Source organism: Macrobrachium rosenbergii, chromosome 53, assembly GCF_040412425.1.
Source record: "Macrobrachium rosenbergii isolate ZJJX-2024 chromosome 53, ASM4041242v1, whole genome shotgun sequence".
In the NCBI taxonomy this organism is placed as follows: domain Eukaryota; kingdom Metazoa; phylum Arthropoda; class Malacostraca; order Decapoda; family Palaemonidae; genus Macrobrachium; species Macrobrachium rosenbergii.
Window position 1 is genome coordinate 13,205,324 of NC_089793.1, and position 25,000 is coordinate 13,230,323.

General features: G+C 35.7%; 1 protein-coding gene across 7 annotated transcripts in view; it reads left to right on the forward strand.

The window, feature by feature from the left end:
• LOC136834302 (uncharacterized) overlaps nucleotides 1-25,000 on the forward strand; it is a 226,449-nt gene that overhangs the window by 45,142 nt on the left and 156,307 nt on the right. The window contains exons 1-2 of one of the 7 annotated variants that reach the window (XM_067096710.1): nucleotides 19,548-19,604; nucleotides 21,794-22,135. The exons of 5 other annotated variants lie outside the window; for them this stretch is intronic. The gene's annotated coding sequence lies outside the window, so the exon portion shown is untranslated. Of the gene's footprint in view, nucleotides 1-19,547; nucleotides 19,605-21,793; nucleotides 22,136-25,000 lie in introns of those variants that run through there. One more of the 7 variants, XM_067096714.1, reaches the window with a different exon arrangement.

Below are 25,000 nucleotides of genomic sequence, written 5' to 3' on the forward strand. Positions count from 1 at the left end.
TGATAAACTTTGGGTTAATTTTGCAAAAGTGTTTTCACAGCTCATTGTTAGAACAAGCAAAAGTCCGACTTTTAGTCTATGCAGGGCATGAGTAACGAATTTTTTTATATGTAAAAATTATAATGCCTTAACAAAGTTGTTTTTCAAAGCACTGAAAAAATGATTGTGAAGAAGGTTAGTAAAAAAAATTGCGCAGTTCTAAGAAGAGCATCAGTAGTCAGTCGTCCTGTGGATTAAAAATACCAGACAACAGTAAGTTACCGCCTAACTTTTATTAAGGACAAATTTACAAAGCAGCGACGTCCAACAAAGAAAAGTTTAATCATACAACCTCTGGAATTAAGTGACCGCCGATTGCCACTAAATAGAAGAGTTTAAGGTAATGGACGAACAAGCCCAGCGGGACAGCTCCGCCACAGCAGTGTGACACGTGGCATGTGCTTAACAATGCCAACCCTACAGAGGTTAATTGCTTCTGAAGGAAGTCGCAGGTTAAGGTTGGTACTGCGATGTTTGGCCCTCGTCTCCAGCCTTCCCCTCTCCTTCCAGAACTTCTGGTCTGTTTGAACGAATGAATTCGCGTATTTGGATCGAATTGTTGTCATTGTGCCTCTTGCAAACTAACAACCATCACAATGAGACCCCTGGTCGCTTGCTTAGGCAAGGCTTTTGGACATCTGTGGCCTCCTTGTTTCCGTGGGATATCTGTTCCTCTCTGTTAGATGAAACCATCACCGCCTTCAGCTGCAAGATGAACCCAAACAACTGAAGAGTTGGGCCTCTGTATCTTCTGCAGGGGCACACATAGAATCCTTGTGGGTCCCCCCCAGACGTCCGCAACTGCGTCGCTTGGGGCTTAAAGGTAAACACAATGCACCACTGGCTTGCCAACCGGTGTGCCAGTCCACCCTTTAATGAGAGGTGCAATTGGGCAGTTGAGTTTTCATTAGGAAGCACATGGGCTTCGCTCCCACAATGCAGCTTCATGAAGCCTAATTCGCTTTACTTGTCTGGTTTGATTTTGCTGCCTTGTTTGTCTGTGGGAAAGCACTGCAGGGCGAATTGGCTTGAGTTTTGGCAAAAAGGACCCATGATTTTGCTTTTGTGGGTAAAATGCTGTTGTTTGCAAATCGTCTTTGGTCAATATTTCTTTGGACAAATTAGGCATGTTGTTACTTCCGCTGAAACCAGTAGACTCAGTTTAGTGTTTTCTTTTTTTTTTTTAATCTCCTCTCTCTCTCTCTCTCTCTCTCTCTCTCTCTCTCTCTCTCTCTCTCTCTCTCTCTCAATATATATACATAATATATAATATATATTATATATATATATATATATATATATATATATATATATATATATATATATATATACTGTATTTTTTATGGTTATTATATATATAAATATATATATATATATATATATATATATATATATATATATATATATATATATATATATATTATATATATACATAAAATCCTTTTGAATTATTCTTCATTTGCGCATGGACATTCTGTTCCATTAAATACTGCAATGCAAGTTCGTGGTCGTATAACTTGTTCCCAAAGAATATTATGCTCATTATTATAAATAATAATAATAACAATACTGTATACATTTATGCATACACAGTTTGCAATCTTATAGCAACTTGAACTCGAAACCAAAGAAGGCCGGTGACATGGGCATTGAAGTGAATTTAAATGAGCTGTTGTTAAGGGGCATTTTACTGGGCACTGCATTGACCACGCACCTGCTTCTTGGACTGGGTTACGTGCACATTGCCATAGCATACCTTTTTCTCAGGTGCAGATGCAGCAACTTGAATCCGTTTTCGGACGTATTTCTAAGACTGTTCTCAAATTCTTTATGAGAGTAGGGTTTTAATCATTGCTTTAAGTGAAGTATTTATATATATAAATATATATATATATATATATATATATATATATATATGTATATATATATATATATATATATATATATATATATATATATGTATGTATATATATATTATATATATCTATATATGTGTATGTATATATATATATCTATATATATGTATATATGTATATATATATATATATATATATATATATATATATATATATATATATATATATATATATATATATATATGTATATATTCATGTTCTTGTCCCATGGTGGTCTGTTGTGTAAGAATGCATACCCTAGGTTGGGTGGTTTTAGATTGAGCTGGCTTTAGATTGGTGAGGTGTGAAACTGCATAAGAGGGCGTGGACATCGGGACTCATTCGTCCAACTGTATGTAGGCTGTTTATATGTTATGGGATTTTAGTATTTATTTCCTTTCAGTGTTATGATGTGGAATTTTATTTCAACCTTTGTTGTCGCATACGGTTGTTACTGTTATCTGAAAGAGAATAATGTACTGCCCTCTTCTCTATTAGTCGCATTTTTTTTCCCTTTTAGGTTAGCGTTAGAACATCAAACACTTTGCAACCTGAACCATTTCAGCTTTTTGAAAGTAGAGCGTTGACAGAAAAAAGGTTGAAGCTTTTGAGGTGGATTGTTTGCTAGTAGATATTGTGTAAGAAGATGGAAATAGTGAGAAAAATGGAGATACGAAGAGGTGGAAAGGTTAGTTTACGTTAGACCGTAGTTAAGAATTTTCAGGTGGATAGGTCATGTGGAGAGAATAGATGGATAAGTCACGTGGAAAGAATAGACGGTGTTATACTGATGGAAAGAGTATAGAACTCGAAAGCTTTTGGGAGGACGGAAAGTGTTGGCTAGATTGGGTGAAAGGATTTGGAATGGAAGGACTTTTATAAACCATGAATCAAGAGGCTGAGTCGAGTGGTGCAACATGTATAGAAAGATCGGTGCTGTCCTGATGAGTCTTCTGTATAGGTTTAGGAAGAGGCTAATGTGCAAGTTAGATCTGCCCAAACTTTTCATCCTTGATTCAGGAATATAAGGAGGACTGTGGCACGATGTTGCATGTGTATACACGCGCGCACACACATGTATATATATACATAATTATAGTGTACAAGTATATGAATATGCTGTTCCACATTAACTGCTTTCCCATAACATGGAATAGCTTAAAGAAAAACAAGCCAATATTCACACGCATAATATCACAAAATATGTGCGCGCTCCTGTGCATGCAGTTACTCTGTGTTTCAAGCAATGCATAGCAGTCTAGTTGAACTACATTTGAAAGCCCTGTATTTGTGCATTATACACATAACCTCTATGTGTATCATTATTCGAGTGAGTTGCGGTATTTCCCAAAAGCTGATGGTGTCTGAAAGCCATGTATTTGTGCATTAAACATATAACTTCTGTCTCTATTGTCATTCGAGTAAGTTGAAGTATTTCCCAAAAGCTGATGTTTTCATGTCCTTCATGAAGGATGTTGTAAGCTGCGTGGGAGTCAGGAGGATGTTGGGTAGCAGCAGAAGTCTCGGGACCTGGGCCTTTGCCTTGAAAACCTCAATTCGCTCTAAAGTGGCCTATTATATGGTGCTTCCCGGTGTCTTTATGTCCCGCACCGGTAGTCCGTTTTTATCTTGTTACCGACTGCTTGAGAGAGAGAGAGAGAGAGAGAGAGAGAGAACGAACTGCAAGACTTTTTATTTTATGGGAATTTATATATATGTAGATTTATAAAAAGTATATGTATATATATATATATATATATAAGTATATATATATATATATATATATATATATATATATATATATATATATATATATATATATATATATATATATATATATATATATATATTATACATAACATAACCATAAAAAAAAACTTTCTTGTATATATACATACAATGAGAGAGAGAAAGAGAGAGAGATAAGGAAGGAAAATCAGAGGCTGAATTTTCATCAAGCAAAGCCCAATGTTAGTATTCACGGAGACTGCATAATCTTACAGTGCTGAAACTAACCCTTTAGCGAGTAATGTGACCACCAAACAGACTTGGTTCAAAGTTGAACACATCAGCCACGCCTTGGTTTACGGTTCCCACTGCCAACGCTGTATTGTCTTTTGTTTTAGGGAAATATTTCAGTTTTGAAGCTTGAGGAAGGTTATTTCCGTATTCTTAGCAGTGACTAAAAGATATCTCAACTCTTTGTTGATTGTACCGTATTTCGGTATTCTTGACAGTGCCTGGGATGCATTTTCATATTCTTGGTAATGTCTGTAATGTATTCTATTCTTGACTGCGTCTGCAAGCAATTATGTATTCTCTACAGTGTCCGGAAGGTAATTTGATATTCTTGGCAGTGCCTTAATGCATTTCCGTATTCATGGCCTCATTTGTTAGGTATTTCCATATTCTTGGTAGTGTATGAATGATAATTTCTGTATTCGGAGTGTAAAGGAGGAGTTTAGGTTCTTCCTAACAATGTTTGGAAGATATTCCTATAGTTTTACTTTACCGCTTTCGCTTAAATTTATTCTTTTGAGAATGTCACGTTAGAGAACGGAATCAAGATAATAAGTAACAGACTGATTTTAACCAGTTATGTAAGCAACAGCGTAATAGGGAACAGAGTTTTTGCAGAATCTTTAATTGCAAAGTTAGCACCTAAATTCCTCCGGTTAAGCGAGTAGCGTATAGAAATAAAATACAGGGGTACTCGCAAGAAGGCCGATTGTGTTATAACCAGCAAGTAGAACCAAGACGAAAGTTGACTACACGAGCCGCTGTTGTGGTTGTGTGAACCTGCAGACACGCTTCCAACGCATTATCGAGTAGAAGAAGAAAGCCCACGTTTGAATGTACAGCCGCTGTTCCGGGGACGTTAAGGCACGAAACAGACTCAAGTCATTTGTCGAATGGGGAGACACAATTCTGAGTGTCCATCCTCTGAGTCTACTCGAGCTGTCACCCAGATGTGTAGTTATTGAGGAAACTAAAGCTTCTTTAAGAAACAGAAAGCTAAATTGCTTTCGGTGTAAGGAGATTGAATTTAGCTTTCGGTCTAAGGAGATTGATTAGAGAAACGAATGATCAGGTTAAATAGATTTAATATTGGCCAGTATACCGAGATTATTGAAATATATGTGTTGAACAGATTTCCGTGTGATGAATAACTTAGGTAAGAGAGAGAGAGAGAGAGAGAGAGAGAGAGAGAGAGAGAGAGAGAGAGAGAGAGAGATAGTAACTGAATTTGGCTGGCACAGACTTTCACTATACTGTATGAGGTTATTATCGTTTCTTGGACAGTAAGTGTTCGCAGTTATAAACCTAATCAACTAATTTGTGTTTAGTGACTAGTGTTAAGATTTTCAAGGGACTCTGTACGGCCAACAAGTTGCTTTGTAACCAAGAAAATGAAAAGACCAAAAATTAAACAAAAATCTATCTTGTCACATTGTTTTAAAGGAGTTTCATTGTACAGACGTACACATTTTCGCCTAAGAAAATAGGCAAATGTGATTATACCGTGTAGTGGGTAGAAAATTCTTTAAGTTATATGTGATTATATCGAATAGAAAGTTCCTTATCCTATATGTGATTATAGTGAATAGAAAGTTCCTTAACTTATACACCACTTATACTAGTACACTTGCCCAGGAAGGAGACTCCATTTTTGGTGAAAATGCGTCCACCTGGTACTGCCCTGACGTCTACAGCATTGCATGACGTGGTGAGCAGAGCTAAAGAAAAAATCCTAAAATATTGACAGATCTAGAAATAAAAGAACATCTAAAGTATTTTAAAACTGTTAAATACACAATATACTATCCACAGCATTATCCGCGAGCTAATACTACCACGAAAAGTCCTAATCCTTTGCCAAATCATTAGACTCATATTTTCCAAGGCAGCCGGTGGTAAAGAGTGGTGTGTGTGTGTGTGTGTGTGTGTGTGTGGAGGAAGATATTATGATATTATGAGCGAGGAGCCGACGCCTTACTTTCTCCCAGCCATTACTGGGACGGGTGTTGAGAATCGAGAATGAGAGCAAGGGATAAGGAAAGTCTCGTGATGAGAATGCTTGCCGTTTAGATTAACATATTGCTTGGACATTATATTCCTGGCTGTCGTATAGGTCAAGAAAAGGCACGATTAATGCATTATTGAATGATTTTTTTTTTTATTTTGTGTTTATTTAATATGAGGAATGTTTCTTTCCGTCTAGGTCATGAAGACTGGCATCAATATATTTTAATTTGAGCGACGGTCTAGAATTCGCTTTGATTTTTAGAAGTCTACTTTGTATTCACTGCTGCTGCTGTTAGGTAACGGGAGAATGGGTATGGAATACCAAATTAGGCTGCTTTATCTATTTTTAAATCTGTCTCCATCAATATATATATATATATATATATATATATATATATATATATATATATATATATATATATGTGTGTATGTATGTATATGAAATTTTATCACATCACTGTGACATTTTTTTATACACAAACATTAAGCTACAAATTTCATTTAGTATCTAGTTCTGCTCTACATTGGAAATAATACCGAAGTGGAATTATAGTTGATAGGTGTTAGTCACCTGGTGAATTTTTATCACAGTATATATATATATATATATATATATATATATATATATATATATATATATATATATATATATATACATTTTCACATTTTTCTATTTTTTTCATTTTCTATCAGTTTTAATTTATTTTTGATATATGTTTGTTTATTAAATCGTTATATATTTTTATTTTTAAGGATTTTTTTAAAGAAATGTTTAATCTTTATTGTTATCTATTTTTATGTATGTTTACATATTTCTATTTATGTTTTCTTTGTTTTGAATATTTTATCTTTTTTGTGTGTCCTTAAATTCCTGCTACAAAGTACATAGTAAAGAATTCAAAAAATATTAAATTTCGGTTCTGTTATGGAACACAAATCTCGACTGAGGTTTACGTATGTACCTGATTTAGCTATCCGCGCTGCGGGAGACGTTGTTTTCCAAACTTTGTGAAGCCAAGCCTCGATAGCACGTATGTTTCATACTTTGGCTCGTCAGCTTTTTTTGTTCTTTTTTTTCTCTCTCTCTCATTTCTTTCACTTTTCTCGGAATTTTCTACTCCTGGCCATTCAGCTGTTTAGAAAGTCTTCGTTGTTTTTCTTACCGCGTTGTTTTTGTTGTTAGCGTCCGTTAGTCCAATTGTTTACCTGTTTGTGTCTTGTCATTGTTTTTCATTGTTTTAAGATTTAATCGTGGTGTAGGAATGTTTGTCTGTCTCGTCTTGTCTTGTCTATCCGCTGTAGATGCTTAGTATTATGTATATTTGTGTTCTTCGTATTTAACCATTTCTGTAAAATTCCTGTTTCATTTTAGCCATGAGTGGTATGTAGAATATGTATATATATATATATATATATATATATATATATATATATATATATATATATATATATATATATATATATATATATATATATTATTTTTTACTTATTCCGAAACCGTTTGGTCTGATTTAAGGTTTACATTTAATCTTTATATGACCCTTTGGATGCTTGGTCCTTTCTTATCTACAGTCTTCACATCTGCTGTTAACTTACTTTCGTTTACAGGTACGAGATAACATCTAATTTTGTTTTTGTTACTTTATGTCCTGCTCATTTGCCTTCACTCTTTTTTTTTGGGGTGGGGGTCCGTAATTATATTTTATTAGATAAAAACACAGTCATAAATGCGCACAATTGTGTGTGTCTGTGTGTGTGTATGTGTGGGTGGCGTGCATATACACTCATTCAGTCACAGCGGTGGCGGAGTAGTTCCAAGTGTCGCATCATCTACTGTACAGCAAAAAATTGACTAATCAAAATTCCATTCGTCATACTAACTTTCCGATGTGAGTTCATTATGCCTGTTATTCTTTCAGTTAATAATGTGTTATATAACCTTTTTTATATATATGGAAAACCTACTGAATATCCCATATTAAAAGTGACCTAAACTTTGATTATTCGCTTATATCTGCGGAGCATAGCAATTGCATTCTGGAAGTTGTCAAACCTTGTTATTTAACTAGGTTAGTATGGCACTTTAAATGATGAAATGGCAGCCTGGTAAATCTACGCCTTTAACACTCAGCAGTTACCGTCACCTTGTCTGAATTTATGGATTCAGACTAATACGTATCTGTAGTCTAAATATTAACCCCTATTATGTCAAATAGGAATTTCTATTTGCTCAGAATTTTTCAGTGACATTACAGTGACAATTTATTGATGGCTTGTAAAACAATCACTTTGCTTTGTCTGGTTTAGAAAATATGATTTCCTTGCTTTTACCCAAATCCCTCGGTGTTTTCATGTCCTTTTGATCAAGTACGTATAGGCCTATATTAATTTTTCGTTTTCGTCATTCATTGCTATTTGATCAAAAGGACATGTAAACAGTCAGGAATTTTGGTAAAAACATGGATCTCATATTTTCAAAAACAGACAAGTGGGAAGGTGTCACTATCATGAATGAAAAAAAGTACTCATCATTCTATATGAGACTAAATACACAAGTTGTTGTCGCACTTTTCAGTGTTAATCTAGTTCCTGCAACTTCTGTCTTGTCCCGGTTTTCGCTTCTGTTGTTGTTGTGGGCGCTGTGGTTATGGTGATAGTTTGCTGAAGGTATGGCTGCTGTGGTTGCTGTGCTGTTAGTTTGTTTCATGGTCCTTGAGGTGGCTGTTTTGTGCTGCGTCATTCCGGCTTTTTCTCAAGCCCCTCCCACCCCACACCCTCTCCCGGTCCCCTCCGCCCTAAGGCATGTGTCTTCTTGCCTCAGAAATGGGCTCTTCGGATTATTATTATTGGTATTTTATACGTTTATATTGGTACTATTTCTTGGAATTGCATTCAGGTCATTTGCTGTTTATAATATGTCGTACCTGTTACCTTCATGGATGACATTCCAGCCAAGTTTCCCGTTTGTAGAAACATTCATTCTCTCTCTCTCTCTCTCTGTATGATTCTTCTGATGGAAGGTTGTCAGTGAGGCTGCAAAAAGACGAACACGCTAGAGCCAATTCAGGAAGAAATAATTCCAGTTTGGCTCTGGAGGGAAATAAGCAGTGACTGAGTCGACTGAGACAAGATGACCTCTGCTTCATAAATTCCACTTCATAAAATGTGGATTTTTGTAGAATACAGTGTCACTTTGTTAGGATCGTACATCTGTATGACAGGCAGGTATTTTGACTTGGTAGTCTAGTAAAAAGATCTAGTAAAACCTCACAATAATTATAGTCTAACTGTTGTTAATTATTTCTTCATTTTTCAATAATATACTGTACACCAAAAACTCCGATAAAGATTCTGATCCATCAATTTTATGTGAAAATTAACATGAAGTGAAGCTTAAAGTATAGTTCTTCTGAAACATTGCATATTCTTATCGTTCCTGTAGTTTGGTAACTTGTAGCTTCACCGGTTTTTTCGTACGTTTATGCTTTGCTTATATTTTGTTTATCTGTTCATATGTTAATGTATAGAATTCTAGCTTTTAATATTAGGACGCTTTGATACTGCAGCCTTGCAAACGGATCTTCGCATTTCATAGAGAATTTGTATAAGAGAGGAACTTTGATTCAGCAGATAATGGAAAGGAAAGTGCGTTATGGAAACGGAGGGCAAAAACCGTTTAAGATGTCACTGCAAGAGAAAGGTCTGAAAATATAATTCTTCCTGGAAATCTCTCTCTCTCTCTCTCTCTCTCTCTCTCTCTCTCTCTCTCTCTCTCTCTCGTACTGCCTGCATGTTAAAATATGTTTATGTTAGAATTGATATTTATTTAGTTTTATCTTTTTGGAATACTTGAAACAATTTTATATGTAGAGTAAAATGAAAACAAAACGCAAAACAGCCCCTGTTTATTGGAAAGACGAGTATTCGAAAGCAATAGCGATTGAAGAATAAGATTTCTACTGTAGTTGATAAACTTACGTTAAGATTTTTCTGCAAATCAACATTAGAATTAATATGTAAATTAGCTACGCCAATCCCGTATATCATGGGATCCTAAGGAGAGGAAATTTAACATTTTTAACTATCAAAGTTCATGATTAAATGTCTCAACCCAGACACTACGTAAACAAATCGTATATTCGGATGTTTTAAATCCTTGTTTTTCTTCTTCTTTATATATTTTTTTTTTATTGCGTAGAGACCACTTCACCCTTTGTCATCAGAAAAATATATATATATATATATATATATATATATATATATATATATATATATATATATATATATATATATATATATATATATATATATATATATATATATATAATATATATATACGTTCTCTATAGATGTGACGAAAAGATAGTGCACCACCTTTTAACATATACTGTAGGCTACAGCGTAATGTGCTACACCTTACCCGAAGTATGGCATAAGGCGTACGGGATAAGGTGTTACCCAACATCAGATCTATGGTACAAGGCTTAGGGGTTGTAAGCAAGGCGTGTGGGACTACCTCCTCCTCCTCCTCCTCCTCCTCCTTCATTGGCATTCACCCCACGAACGTTCGTAGGTAGCTTTGGCCCAGGGTCCCGAAAAAGAACCGATGAGGTGAACGTCTCCTTCCTCCAGAACTCGGCACTCTCTTGTTTTGCAGCTGCTGCTTGAGATTCGGTGTTCGTCAGGGTAAGCAGCTTCCCAACGCATAGGTTGCTTTCGGTTATACTTTTGGTTGTACGGAAATGATTTACCAGTGGGAGGTAATCAGGCTGCGTATTAATATGTTTTCTTTATCCTAACGTAATGGTCAGTTTTAGTTTTCTGTAAAAGAAAACTATTGTGCCGGCTTTGTCTTCTGTCCGTCCGCACTTTTTTTTTTTTTCCCCACTCTTTAGATCTTAAAAACTACCGAGGCTAAAGGGCTGCAAATTGGTATGTTGATCATCCACCCTCCAGTCATCAAACATACCAAATTGCAGCCGTCTACCCTTGGTAGTTTTTATTTCATTTAAGGTTAAAGTTAGCCATAATCGTGCTTCTGGCAACGATATAGGATAGGCCACCACCGGGCCGTTGTTAAAGTTTCACGAGCCGCGGCTCATACAGCATTATACCGAGACCACCGAAAGGTAAAAATACTTTCGGTGGCCTTGATTATACGTTGTTGCGACTGTACAGAAAACTCGATTGCGCCGTAGAAACTTAATTTAGTTAATGTATTTAATTAATTAATTAAATGATTAAATACATGTGGAAAATCAAATTGTGTAACTGTGTTTTACTGCGTAAAACATTGGTCTTCATTGGTGATTGTTTAGGTAGTTTGTACTGCAACATTTACCGTTTCGTGGATGGTATTATTCTCCCGGTAACACGAGTCATACACACTTAGAGAGAGAGAGAGAGAGAGAGTAAGCAGCATCCTAACGCACAGGTTGCTTTTGGCTGCTTAGGTGAGAGGTAATGAGACTATTACTGAAGCGTGTACCTTCATCCTTATCCTAACGTAAAGGTCAGTTTTTTTTTGTATGGGTTTTAATTATATGTTGGAAATCAAATTGTGTAACATTTACTGTTTAGAGCATTGGTCTCCATTGGCCTTTGTTTAGGCAATTTTTACTGAAACATTTACCATTTCGTATACGTTATTATATATATTCTACCTTCTTACAGGTCCATAAACACACTCCAGAACGAGAGAGAGAGAGAGAGAGAGAGAGAGAGAGAGAGAGAGAGAGAGAATATGATTTCAAGTATATCAAGGACGTCGTTGCACGGAAGCATGCTTTATGAGTTCCATTTCAAATGGAACGCCCAAAAAATTCCAGGGATCGTATTTCCCTGTGAGCGTACCACATATATGTGTCTGAATGGTGGAACATTGAGATTCCAGCGCTTTGTTTATATGGTCCCGATTTATTTGTTTCCTGTGTTTTTCTCTGCTGTTGTTGCGAAGGGAGAACGCTAAAGTTGTTCTCTCAGCTTGTCTGAGAAAATCCTTGAAATTTCGCTTGCTGTTGTACTCTTGGGGTGGGTTTTGTTACGTAGCGGAAATAGTTTTAGTCAATTACGCTATACTTGCATGTGATATATATATATATATATATATATATATATATATATATATATATATATATATATATATATATATATATATAATATATATATATATATACTATATATAGATACATATATAAATGATACATATAATGTTTTTGAAATATATATACTGTATATATATATATATATATATATATATATATATATATATATATATATATATATATATATATATATATATATATATATATATATATATATATATATATATATATATATATATATAACTCCTGGCCTGTTTTACCTGATAAGTAAGTATTTTTGATAGCCACAGTGCTGTCTTATGTCTCGACTTCGTCCACGTTTCTGGATATGCTTATCACTACAAGCCGGCATGAATAAAATGCTTGTTGCGATAAGCGCAATCAGAAGAATTCGAGAAAGTCGAGAAGTTAAGACGTCATTGTGGCTATTATCATATATATATATATATATATATATATATATATATATATATATATATATATATATATATATATATATAAATAGAACTTTTTAATTCATAAAGACATTCACACAAGAAAAGAAATAATTATAGCCCAAACTCATTAAAAACAGCGACGCATACTAGGGATTAAGCTAAGGAAAAAATATATATTACATATATATATATATATAATATATTTTTTCTTAGCTTAATCCCTTGCCTGGGTCGCTGTTTTTAACGAGTTTGGGCTATAATTATTTATTTGCTTGTGTGATTTTTTTAGGAATTAAAAAGTTACGTAATTATCTTTTCGTCAGCGCATGAGAAATCCCTAATATTGGGTTAAAAATGGCGTCGGATTCTAAACTTTACTGTGGCATGGGTAAACCCACGTGTAGAGCAAAGATAGTAGTTCATTATTATTATTAAGCTGCAACCTTAGTTGGAAAGCAGAATGCTGCAAGACCAAGGGCCCCAACAGGTAAAGCAGCCCAGTACAGAAAAGAAAACTGAGAAATAAAGAATAAACATGAGAGAAATAATAAAAAAAATTACAAATAGATTGCAAAATACGGCGCGAGACTCAAATCAGGCTGCTCATCAAAAAAAAAAAAAAAAAAAAACTCATTTGGACCCAGTTCGAACTTCGGAAGTTCCAAAGATTCATTGACAAGTTTAGAAATATCATTAAACAATTTGTTTACAACAGAAAAAAATATATATATATAAATATATATATATATATATATATATATATATATATATATATATATATATATATATATATATATATATATATATATATATCCCGGGGAGTGCCCAGTGCACCTCACGCGGTGCACGGTAGGCATTACTTAAGGGTCTTTGCGGGCGTCCCTTCGGGCCCATGCTGCAATCTCTTTCATTCCTTTTACTGTACCTCCGTTCCTATTCTCTTCCGTCTGACTTTCCACCCTCTCTAACAATTGTTCCATAGTGTAACTGCGAGGTTTTCCTCCCCTTACACCTTTCACACCCTCTTACTGTTAATTTCTGTTTCAGCATAGATCCCAGCGCTTTGACCTCTGGCCTAAATTCTATATTCTATCTTATTCAATTCTAATAAAATTATAGAAGAAATGGCAAGACAGTTAGCATTAATTGCACATCTGGAATTACGCGGTGGATGGTATAGTCTGGAGAGATATGAATGCAAAGGAGGATCAGAGTTATGTAACGAATCTATACAGCATACACAATGAGTTCATCACACCACGGTGTCAAGAGATTTAATATGAAGATCAGCTATAAGAGATTAATAAATCTCAAATATCTGTAAAACAGCCGAGGGTGAGGGCCCGAATCTTGCCAGTTGATCTCAGTGCTAATTTAATTTATGTTTTTGAACGCTGTCCAACACATTCTTTTAGATTACCTTTATAATTTGATTATCGTTGAATATCAGTTTAACTGCTTTATATTTATTCTTGTTTATTCTTATTTTTTGAATTGAGTAGCATTTTTCGTTGACCGCGTTGATTGCTCTCTGGGTTATATAATAATTGTGTGGTAAAGGAGATATGCAAGATGTAATAATATGTGTATATATATATATTATATATATATATATATATATATATATATATATATATATATATATATATGTATATATACATATATATATACATTATATATATGTATATATAATGACCTTATGTATATGTATACGGTATACACATTGTAAATAAGTGTGTGGGTACAGTCAACAATGGGAATGCAAGCCAGGTTAAATGATTTGATGCATTCATTAGACTATATTTCTGAGAGAATATTCCTTGTCCGATAACATATGAACTTCAGTAAATATTGAAAAAACCTGTAGTGTTTGTCCAATAAATGCAAAACCACACAACTAAAAGGTGTATATTTATTAATTAAAGCAACTAGTTGTTAGCATTTTTTTTTTTTTTTGTCGTCTGTGAACGACAGCTTCAGTCAGGTGTGAACCACCAACAGCTTCCAGGTGCCTGGGCATACAAAGTTGCCTTTGTAATCTGCTTTGTTGCACCGCTGCTTTGACAATGGCATGGTTTCCCTCTTGGGTGGTATGATTAACGATGCTTAGGAGCTTTGTACGGAATGAACCCAGTGGGTTACGTAACCAGACTCTCTCTCTCTCTCTCTCTCTCTCTCTCTCTCTCTCTCTCTCTCTCTCTCTCAATTACCTCCCCAGTTTCAAGGTACCTTTGACAGCCCGGAGAGCGTGGTACGAACCGCTGTCCTTGGGTAGCAGGGACTTTTTTCTGTCAGGATAACTTTAAAAAAATAAATAAAATAAATAAAAAAAACTCTAAAAACACTCGAAAAAAAGCACTCAAACGGACGTGAGGACGATGTTGTAATAATACATATAAAAGCGGGATGCCTTCAGAAGATAAGACATCAGTATTTTAACTCGTTCATCCAAGGATGACCACATTTGCAGAATACTAACACTACATGAACTACTTGATGTACTTATTCGGGTGGGTTAGCGGACTGATAACTACTTACACCACACCGGACACTTAGTATCTCACAGCTTACAGCCTCGCCCTTAATTATTATTATTATTATTATTATTATTATTATTATTATTATTATTATTATTGCGTAATAATAATAATTATAATAATAATAATTTGTTTATTATTATATACTTATTATTATTGTTATTATTAGTTATTATTCTTATTCTATAATAATAATAATAATAATAATAATAAATAATAATAATAATAATAATAATAATAATTTGTTTGTTTGATCGCACCCAAGGTGGAATAGGGTATAGGACTAGCAACATCATCCCAAAAGACATCACGAGAACCGGCAGGTGAACACCTTACGCAGTTACCCTTCTTAAGGATAAAATTGCGTGATTGACAAATTATACACTATTATTATTGTTATTATTATTATTACAATGACCTTGTTCAGAATCTGTGGGAACTGAAACTCAGCTGCGAACCAGTAGCTGCAGTCGAGGTCACCTATGTGATTTAATGACCTCAAATTACCACCCATCCAGTCTCTCTCTCTCTCTCTCTCTCTCTCTCTCTCTCTCTCTCTCTCTCTCTCCTCTAGGTAACACACTTGTTAGATTTAATTTTGTCGTTAAGTATATATATATATATATATATATATATATATATATATATAATTTATATATATATATATATATATATACATATATAATTTATATATATATATATATATATATATATATATATATATATATATATATATATATATATATACATACACATATATATATATATTATATATATATGTGTGTGTTTGTGTGTATGTACTTATGTAAACATAGTTTATTGCGGACTAACTATGATGATTTATGAAACTTCAGAGATGCTTTTGTAGTGACGTAACTCAAGAGGTAGACTAAAGATAACAAGAAAGCCAAACATTTTTCTCCATATTGGTGTCTATCTCTTAATAAACCTGCTCTAAAAGTAATTGCACGATGGAGGTCCAAAGCTCGCCGGAGATCCCAGCAACCAGGTGGATACGTGTATGTTAATAAAGTGTTTGTGCCACTGCAGGTTATTATTGCCAGCAACCGCCATCGGTACTCGGGCATTTGACAGTGTTCACCGGAAGGGTGGAGAGAATCATTGTGCAGAGACTGAACGCTTCTGACCGCAGGTAACCAGCGTGTGTGTTTCAATCGCCTCGTTCGATCACCGGGATCTCGCTTTGCGTCGATCGATGCTGCGATCCAGTCCCACTTCGCGTAGATCGTCGGCATGATCCAGTCCGGGCCGTGTGGTGCCTGTCCCATCACCCGAAGGCATCTCAAATCTTCACAACAAACTACGTCATTGGGCATAGGGCCCCCTTTCGCCGGGATTCTTGGGCTGAGGAAGAGGAGGGCCATTGCTGGTACCACCCTGTTACTGCCAAACCACCTCCTCCTCCGCCTCCTCCTCCTCCTCCTCCACCTGTTATCAAGAGGAGGAGAACGAAGCCGTAGGGCCAGTTTTTGCGGTTGAGGCCGCTTATGTTTGTGCGTGCGTGCGTTTGGCTGATGGAACTTGCTCAGAGGGCCACGTCCCTCTCCCCGCCTCTCTCTCTCTCTCTCTCTCTCTCTCTCTCTCTCTCTCTCTCTCTCTCTCTCTCTCTCTCACAAGCCACCTGTGACCCTTTCCGAAGGCTCCCCTTCGTCTCCAGTCTCCCATCTGGATGGACCGTCCCTCTTATTCTTGCACTGATGATATTTATGAATCGTCCGAATGAACGCTCTTTATGGCTTAATAGGGATTAGGAGACACTCCGCAGCGACTTGAGAGTTACGGGCTGCTGAAGAGCAAGAGCCCGTGCCAGCACAAGGCTGGCTGAATCTAAGTATTAATTATTTTACTTTAGGAAAGTTTCACCTCTTCAGTCGCTGGTTGAAGTGGTGATTTTGAGGTGATCAGTAAGTGCAGCGGAGAGAGAGAGAGAGAGAGAGAGAGAGGGGGAAGGCGACGGCAGTAGTAGTGCTCGCAGAGGAGGCCATTTTAAAACTGGATGCGACGAGGAAGTACCTTAGGCTTTCTTGGCTGGAGCCGCGAAAGGTCAAGGTAGCCGACTCGGCCTTTTTTTTTTCTTTTAAAAAGCAGAAAGTCCCAAAACCGTCCCATGGCTCTGGGATAAGTGCACTAATATGCAAGGCCTGGAACCCCAATTTTAAGTTTAATATTTTTAATTATTTTTTATTTTTATTTATTTTATTTTTTTTTTTGTCCGGTGAGGTCATCATGCCAGATCATTCCCATACACCGTTGGCGCGATCTCGTATGACGAAAGGGCTTCGACGGGGAGTTATTCTGAGGGTTTCTTGATTTCTGGCCCGTAGTTCCGGCAGAGGGGAACGTTGAGAAAGAGGAGAATGTCGGCCAAGGCTGTGAAGGCTGTTCGTGATTTCTGTTATTAAGCCTTTGCGAGATGCAGAATCTGTTTGCCAGGTCTGCCTAATGAACCCGCTCGTGTCGTGAGTTTATAATCTTTTGTGCTTTCCGTACGCCATTTGTTCTTTTCTTTATTATTATTATTATTATTATTATTATTATTATTATTATTATTATTATATGGGTGCAAATATATTTAAAAATAAATCTACATAGAGACCTTTCGGAAATCTGTTCGATATATAGATTTATTTTTAAATATATTTGTCCCCATACATAACTGGATTTTTTCCCTAGTGCAACTCATGCTATTATTATTATTATTATTATTATTATTATTATTATTATTATTATTATTATTATTATTATTATTACGCTTGGCAAATAATCTTCATAAATTTTCTGTATCTATAATGCTTTGAAATTTATCTAATTGAATGGAAGTTAAATACTCTGAATTACTTAGTTTAAAAATATATTGTCTAAAGTTTTATCATGAAGTTTTCTTTTAAGTAACCCTCACTGACCAAGATTCTCTCTCGAAAGCTATTTTGTTTGCAAACTGTCTGTGAGGTGTTAAGAAGCAATTTGTACCGAAAAATTTTTGAAATGATTCCAAACGGTTTGTAAACACTGCTTGCAAAAAAAAAAAAAAAAAAAAAAGTTACCTGGTGTTCACTGGGCTTCGAAATCGAAAACATCGGCATCAGACCTTATATTACGGTAAAAGACGATTTCTTTCTGTTCCCCGCAATAACAAGAAAGTGCTTAAGAAAGTGTTTTGGGGGCCGTTTCGTCCATAAGTCTTCCAGTCTTCCCATTGTGGGAATTACCTTTCGGTTATCTTCCGGTTTCTCTCTCCCGTTGTCTGCGGCGTTTTTCGTCGGGACCTTTTGCCGGATGCGGGTTTCATTCGGCGCGTGTCAGTGTGTCACAAGGTTTCCAGATTCATTTGCAAGTAGGAAAATGGTTTCGGAACTCATCCAAACGATATGCATTTAACGGTGCACATAGTTAATGCACGTTCGGTGTGAATTGCATAGGTAAGATATACTGGTGTGTGTGTATATATATATATATATATATATATATATATATATATACATACATACATACATATAAATATATATATACACATATATATAGGTACATATGTATATATGTGTGTGTGTGCGAGTTAATATTTTAAATGTCATGTCAGCGAGAAAATTGCAAAGGTTTTTTTTTTTTTGTAATTGTTTTTGTTACTTAGATTGAGGCAACTCTGAAGGCAATTGGGAAACAATAGTGTAAGGTGAGCAAATTATCGAATAAAGCTGTCTTATGTCCCTGAGGATTTATTTTGAAGGACGCAGGTCACATAAGGTTTTATATCCACTAGAAAATTTCAGCTTTTCTGATTTTTTGGTGAATTTGAAGTTCTCTGTTTAGTGTTCTGAAAAGAAATTCTGTTAGATGTCTAGGTAGTTGTTAGTCCATTTACTGTTTCGATTATTTTCTTAAAAAATATTATTCGTAATATTCTCTCGAAGGAGTGCTAGTTTGTAGCCACTCAGAATCATTCCGAGAAAGATAGTGGTAAATGAATATAGTGTCTACCAGCACAAGCTCTTACGGTATATGCACAAATGTATTGATGAAACGCATTTATATAAATCTTGCACATTAAACTTTATAATCGGACACAGACGCATTCCAAAATACAATTTTCCAATTGTGTTCGAGTTTCGGCAGATTGAAAAAGATGGACCCAAGCAACCAAGCTAACAGTTCGGAATCGGCATGTGTTTGTGGTAGTATGTGTTTGAAGGTAGATTAGCCAAGTGGACTGGTTGTGGAAAGTGGGAGGGATGGAGCGGGTAGGGGGGAGAGAGAGAGAGACGGATGGAATGGTAGGAATAGGAGGTGGCGGAGGGGAGGGGGAATAGGGAAGAGTGGTTGCAAGAGCAAGGTAGTACCGGTGTGTGCGTGTGTGTCTGTTCGTGTGTGTGTGTGTGTGTGTTTGTGTGAGGGGAGGAGGGAAGGGAGGGAGGGTCGGGGAGCCGTATTAGTCGTGGTAGTAGGTGGGGAAAATCCCGCTCCCTGGCGTTCGAGACTCTGACGGAGTCAACCAGTCAGGCAGTGAGTGTCGCGTGTGTTGTGGAAGCGAGACAGGGACTTTCGTGGATTGTGGGTCATTTCACTTGCAACACGTGCAATCGCCTTCGGTTTTCCTCCTCTTTGCTTCTTTCTCGGTGGTGCTGCGAATGAAAATAACCGGAGGAATCTTCAGTGTTTTTATTTGTCCTGAGAAAAATGGGATGTGATCGGGTTGTTTGGGGGATGGTTTGGGACCAAACAGCTGTGTTTTTCTAGGTGTTGCATACACAGTAGTGTGTGTGTGTGTGTGTGTGTGTGGCTTGCAGAAAGGACCTTCGGACGATTGGGCCAGTCGTGTTGATTGCTTTTGCCGTCTAACAGCATTGTTACGCGCTCATTTATTAAATAATTAAAATGACTGAAGATCTTATCTTTTATTTTTTGGCCAGAGGACCCTATCATCTGTATGCCACATGCCTCCTCTGCTATAAATGGTGCCAAAGCTCTCTCTCTCTCTCTCTCTCTCTCTCTCTCTCTCTCTCTCTCTCTCTCTCTCTCTCTCTCTCTCTCTCAAATCAGTGTGGAAAAATGCCTTGTATAACGTTGTTAAACACTCTCGAATCAAACCAGATGTATGTCATAGCCTGTGCCCCATGCAACATAACTAGTATGCAGAATATTGTATAAAAATACGTTGACATCCTTTTTCACCTATTAATTTGATATGGAGCTTTTCCTTATTTAGCCGTAAGTAACGGTATCGTATTATTAATTCAGGTGAAAGCCTTCTTTTCTGACCAAAGAGACCAACTTCCAGGCAAGGCTCCTTTTGCCTGGGGCTACCCACCCCCCTCCTTCCCAAACCTCAACATTCAAGCTCTCATAGGCTGCTTCTTTTATTCCCCTTGATATTATTGGCTGCTTTAAATAGGAAGTAGAATCTTTCCTATATGTAGTTTCTTTTCCCCTGGTTGACGTTAGGCACCATGTAATGGCTGGTGTATTCCCCTTTGTAGCGGGTGTTAGGTATAGTCTTATGGGTTACAGTGTTGTCCAGTGAAAAATGAAGGTTCTTTAAAGGGTTACAGTGTTGTCCAGTGGAAAATTAAAATTCTTTAAAGGGTAACAGTGTTGTCCAGTGGAAAATTAAGGTTTTTTAAAGGGTTGCAGAGTTGTCCAGTGAAAAATTAAGGTTCTGTGAAAGGGTTACAGTGTTGCCCAGTGGAAAATTAAGGTTCTTTGAAGGGTTACAGTTATGTCCAGTGGTAAATTAAGCTTCTTTCAAGGGTTACAGTGTTGTCCGTGGAAAATTAAGGTTCTTTAAAGAGTTACAGTTATGTCCAGTGTAAAATGAAGGTTTAAAGGGTTACAGTGTTGTCCAGTGGAAAATTAAGGTTCTTTAAAGGGTTACAGTGTTGTCCATTGAAAAATTAAGGTCCTTTAAATGGTTATAGTGTTGTCCAGTGGAAAATTAAGGTTCTTTAAAGGGTTACAGTGTTGTCCAGTGGAAAATTAAGGTACTATAAAGGGTTACAGTGTTGTCCAGTGGAAAATTAAGGTTCTTTAAAGGGTTACAGTGTATTCCAGTGGAAAATTAAGGTTCTTGTCACCAGGGGCTGTTTTCTTTCAGAGTTCATCTTACACTTGGTAGAGGTTTCGACACCGACTGGTCTCTGAGGCATTGGGAAAAATCCCGGTGACTAACACAAGAGTTCTATTTTGGGTTTCACATGACAGTCATACCATGATCCTGTTATCTTAATACCAATTATTGATCACCCCATTCTCCCTATTCCCCCCACCCCCCACAACCCAGCCACTCGGAATCGAATACTGAATAAAAAGGAGTCAGTTCTCTTTATTCTGTAGAGAATTCATATGCAGCCTCATTTGATGCACCGGGTTGCGTTGCTTCTCTCTATAGTTTTCGAAATCAGCTAACTAGAATTATGCCTCGTCAGCATTTCCTGTTTACAAGCAGGTAGACGTGATCAGTTGTTCTGATTGGTCTGTCTCACTGAATGCTAGAAAAGGTGCTTTTGTTTACGTGTTACTCAACTTTAAGACTTTTATCCGAAAAACCCTAAATGTATGTTTGTTATTGCTTTAGTTCACGGTGTCATAGTATTTAATAATCTGGAGAATTTATCATGAAGTCGCGTGAATATTTTTTTTGGGGGGTATCACTGTTTATCACAGTGTCCCTGGCATATTGATCCCTCTAAAGAATATGCAAGAAAATCATATAAATATGTTTTTTATACTGCTATTTATCACAGTGTTCCTGAAAAAAAAAATCACAACATGGAAAAGGATTCCTTCTAAAACCTCGGAAATATCGCAGTAGTGTTTCTCGGGTAATGTGACAGAAATGTGTGCGGAAGAATATATTTCAGCGAGTTAACGAGAATGACATTACGCAAGTGAATATTAATCTTGTCCGATATCCTGTGCGGTAGAAGTTTAGTGGGAGTATAAATACTGTAGTGTGAAAAAACAAAAAAAAGTGACATAAATTACCGAACGTCCAGTGATGTGCTGAATCATTCGGATGGATAATGTGACGACGAATATCTTTATGCAATAGGTGGGTGAGGAAGGCGCTGCTAATTCTTTGTCAGGTGAGACGTTATTTTGTTTCTTTATTCATTTTTATTTGAGTAAGGTAGGTGACTCGAATCATGTATGTAAAAATATGTGTATATATATATATATATATATATATATATATATATATATATATATATATATATATATATATATATATATATATATATATATATATATGTATATGTATTTATATTTGTATTTTATTTTATATATATGTACATATATACAATATATATACATTATGTATGTATAAATTATTATATATTTATGTAAAATCTATCTGTCAGTTATATATATATAATATATATATATATATTATATATATATATAATATATATATATATATATATATATATATATATATATATATATATAAATTTTACAAATACAAACCCCTTTCCATTCTTGTTTGTATGCACGTGAGCAAGCATGTGTTTTCGAACGCACAAAAGCCAAAGCACTACGTTTATCTAATCAGGAGATTATCCTAGAGATATAAGTGCACAGAATAATTTACCTTAGTAACGACCTACATCCTGGATACCATGTTGTTCTTAACACTTAGTTGTTGATCAGGTGTATTTTTAAGTTGTCCGGAAGTCACACTCAACCTTGGTTAGGATTTGAAAGTTTCGTAGAGGAAGACAAGAATTTCTTAATGAGAGAGCAATTAATGCAAGCGTCACTGATGAAAGGGTAAAATGATCACTGACTCTCTCTCTCTCTCTCTCTTTTCTAATAGCAATGGCTGCAAAGAAGCATAAACTATTTCCGCTCACACTCTCTCTCTCTCTCTCTCTCTCTCTCTCTAACTCTCTCTCTCTCTCTCCTCTCTCTCTCTCTCTCTCTCTTTCTCAAATGTGAGGTCTACTAAAGCAAGTTTTACACTGTCAAATGACCTTCTCTATAACTCTCTCTTATACAAAGAAGGAGCAAAGCAAGTTTATTTTCATAGGCTATCAAACTGACCTCTCTCTCTCTCTCTCTCTCTCTCTCTCTCTCTCTCTCTCTCTCTCTCTCTCTCTCTCTTAACGGAAGCTACAGAGAGGAAAACGAGTCTATTTTTCCTTCACTATCAGACTCTCTCTCTCCTTCTCTCTCTCTCTCTCTCTCTCTCTCTCTTAACAGGAAGCTACAGAGAAGGAAAACAAGTCTATTTTCGTTCACTATCCAAGCACAAATATTAATATTTATTTAACCTTTTGATTACCGCGTTATCGCGCTGAGAATTCTGTATGGAAATGAGTCGAGATTCCGCTCATTTGATAATCAGATCACGAGACTGCACAAATGATGCCAGATTGCTTGGCATCGTTTAGGTTTGAACTCTAAAGGAGCCAAAGGATCTGGTTTCTAAGATACTCCTAGGTATTACTTTCCTTCGTATTGTTTTGCAAGCCATTTAGCAAAGTCTTTATTGTTCCTTTTTTGTGTACAGTTAATTGGTGGAGTCATTTCGTTAAAGTCTAATTTACCACTTTCTTTTCTATTCATTACTCGTTAGAGGTTTTTTTGGTACATTTTTTGTGAGTTATTCATTAAAGTGTTTTCCGTCCATTTTCCTCATATGAGTTATTCATTTAAGCGATATCCGTCCATTTTCCTCATATAAGTTATTCATTTATGTGTTTGGGTGCATTTACTTTAAAATGATTTGCTGAATTGTTTTCATCCATTTACTGTTTCATGTTCGTTCATTTCCATTGACAAGTCATTAATGTTCGCGTACCGGTACAAAGTTTTTCATGTCACGTTCAATAATGGCTCTGTTTTATGGTGTCAGCTCCTCCGCTCACCTGTTTTATAAGTGTCTTAAACTCATTCATTTCCGCCGCCACGTGACTTATTCATTTCGCGTGTTTCGCTTAAGTCCTTTCGAGAATCAAATATCGACAAGGAAAAAAAAATCGTCAGTAACTCCCGACGAAGGATTACGAAAGCGACCTTCTTTTCCTTGGCGTTTCCCAGGGGGTGGTTTTGACACTGGAGTGGCCTTCAAAGAAAAAAATAAAATAAAATAAAAACTCAGCTAGGCATCCTGTTTTTTTATGTAAAGTTTTTTTTCCCTTTTAATACATATGATGTTATTTCTTGTCCCTTCTCGTGCCCTATATTTTGTCGATGAATCGGGATCGATTATATAGTTTTAACTCGATTTAAGTTTTTCTTGGAATGCCGTGTCTTGAACGCCTGAGTAGCGAGACAAAAAAAAAAAAGCCATTGTTTATGTGGTAGAGGTATTTTACTATTGTTTAGTCCCTTCATGTCCTATATTTGCAAACTGCTTTCATATATTGTTTACATATATATATAGATTATGTATATATATATATATATATATATATATATATATATATTATAGTTATATATATATATATATATATATATATATATATATATATATATATATATACCTATAGTATATATGTGTATGAATTTAGGTATTTCTTGAATAAGATTAATTTTAAAGTTATCTTTGTAATTTACGATTTAATTATATATTGGTTGTTTTAACTTACGATTTAATTTTGTCACGGCGTCAGTAACCTAGATGTTGTGACGCCAGTTTTAATAACCACAAATCAATCAGTCAATCGTAGACTGGAAATCGGCTACGTAGTTTTACTCTCTTTGGTTTATCGTGGAATACCACATCCGGAGCGTGGCAGTAACCTCAAAAGTAATGAGAAATAAAACAACTATAATTTATTTGTTTGTTACCTATATTTATTTTTTTATTGTTTAAACGTTGTCCTTTGTACTATTTCGTGCCTTACATTCATCATCATGAAATGTCAGATCCTGAATACAAACAACCCGCCTACCTGTCTGACATTTTATGCTTTTACACTTTCGTAATCCATAAAAAATAGTGT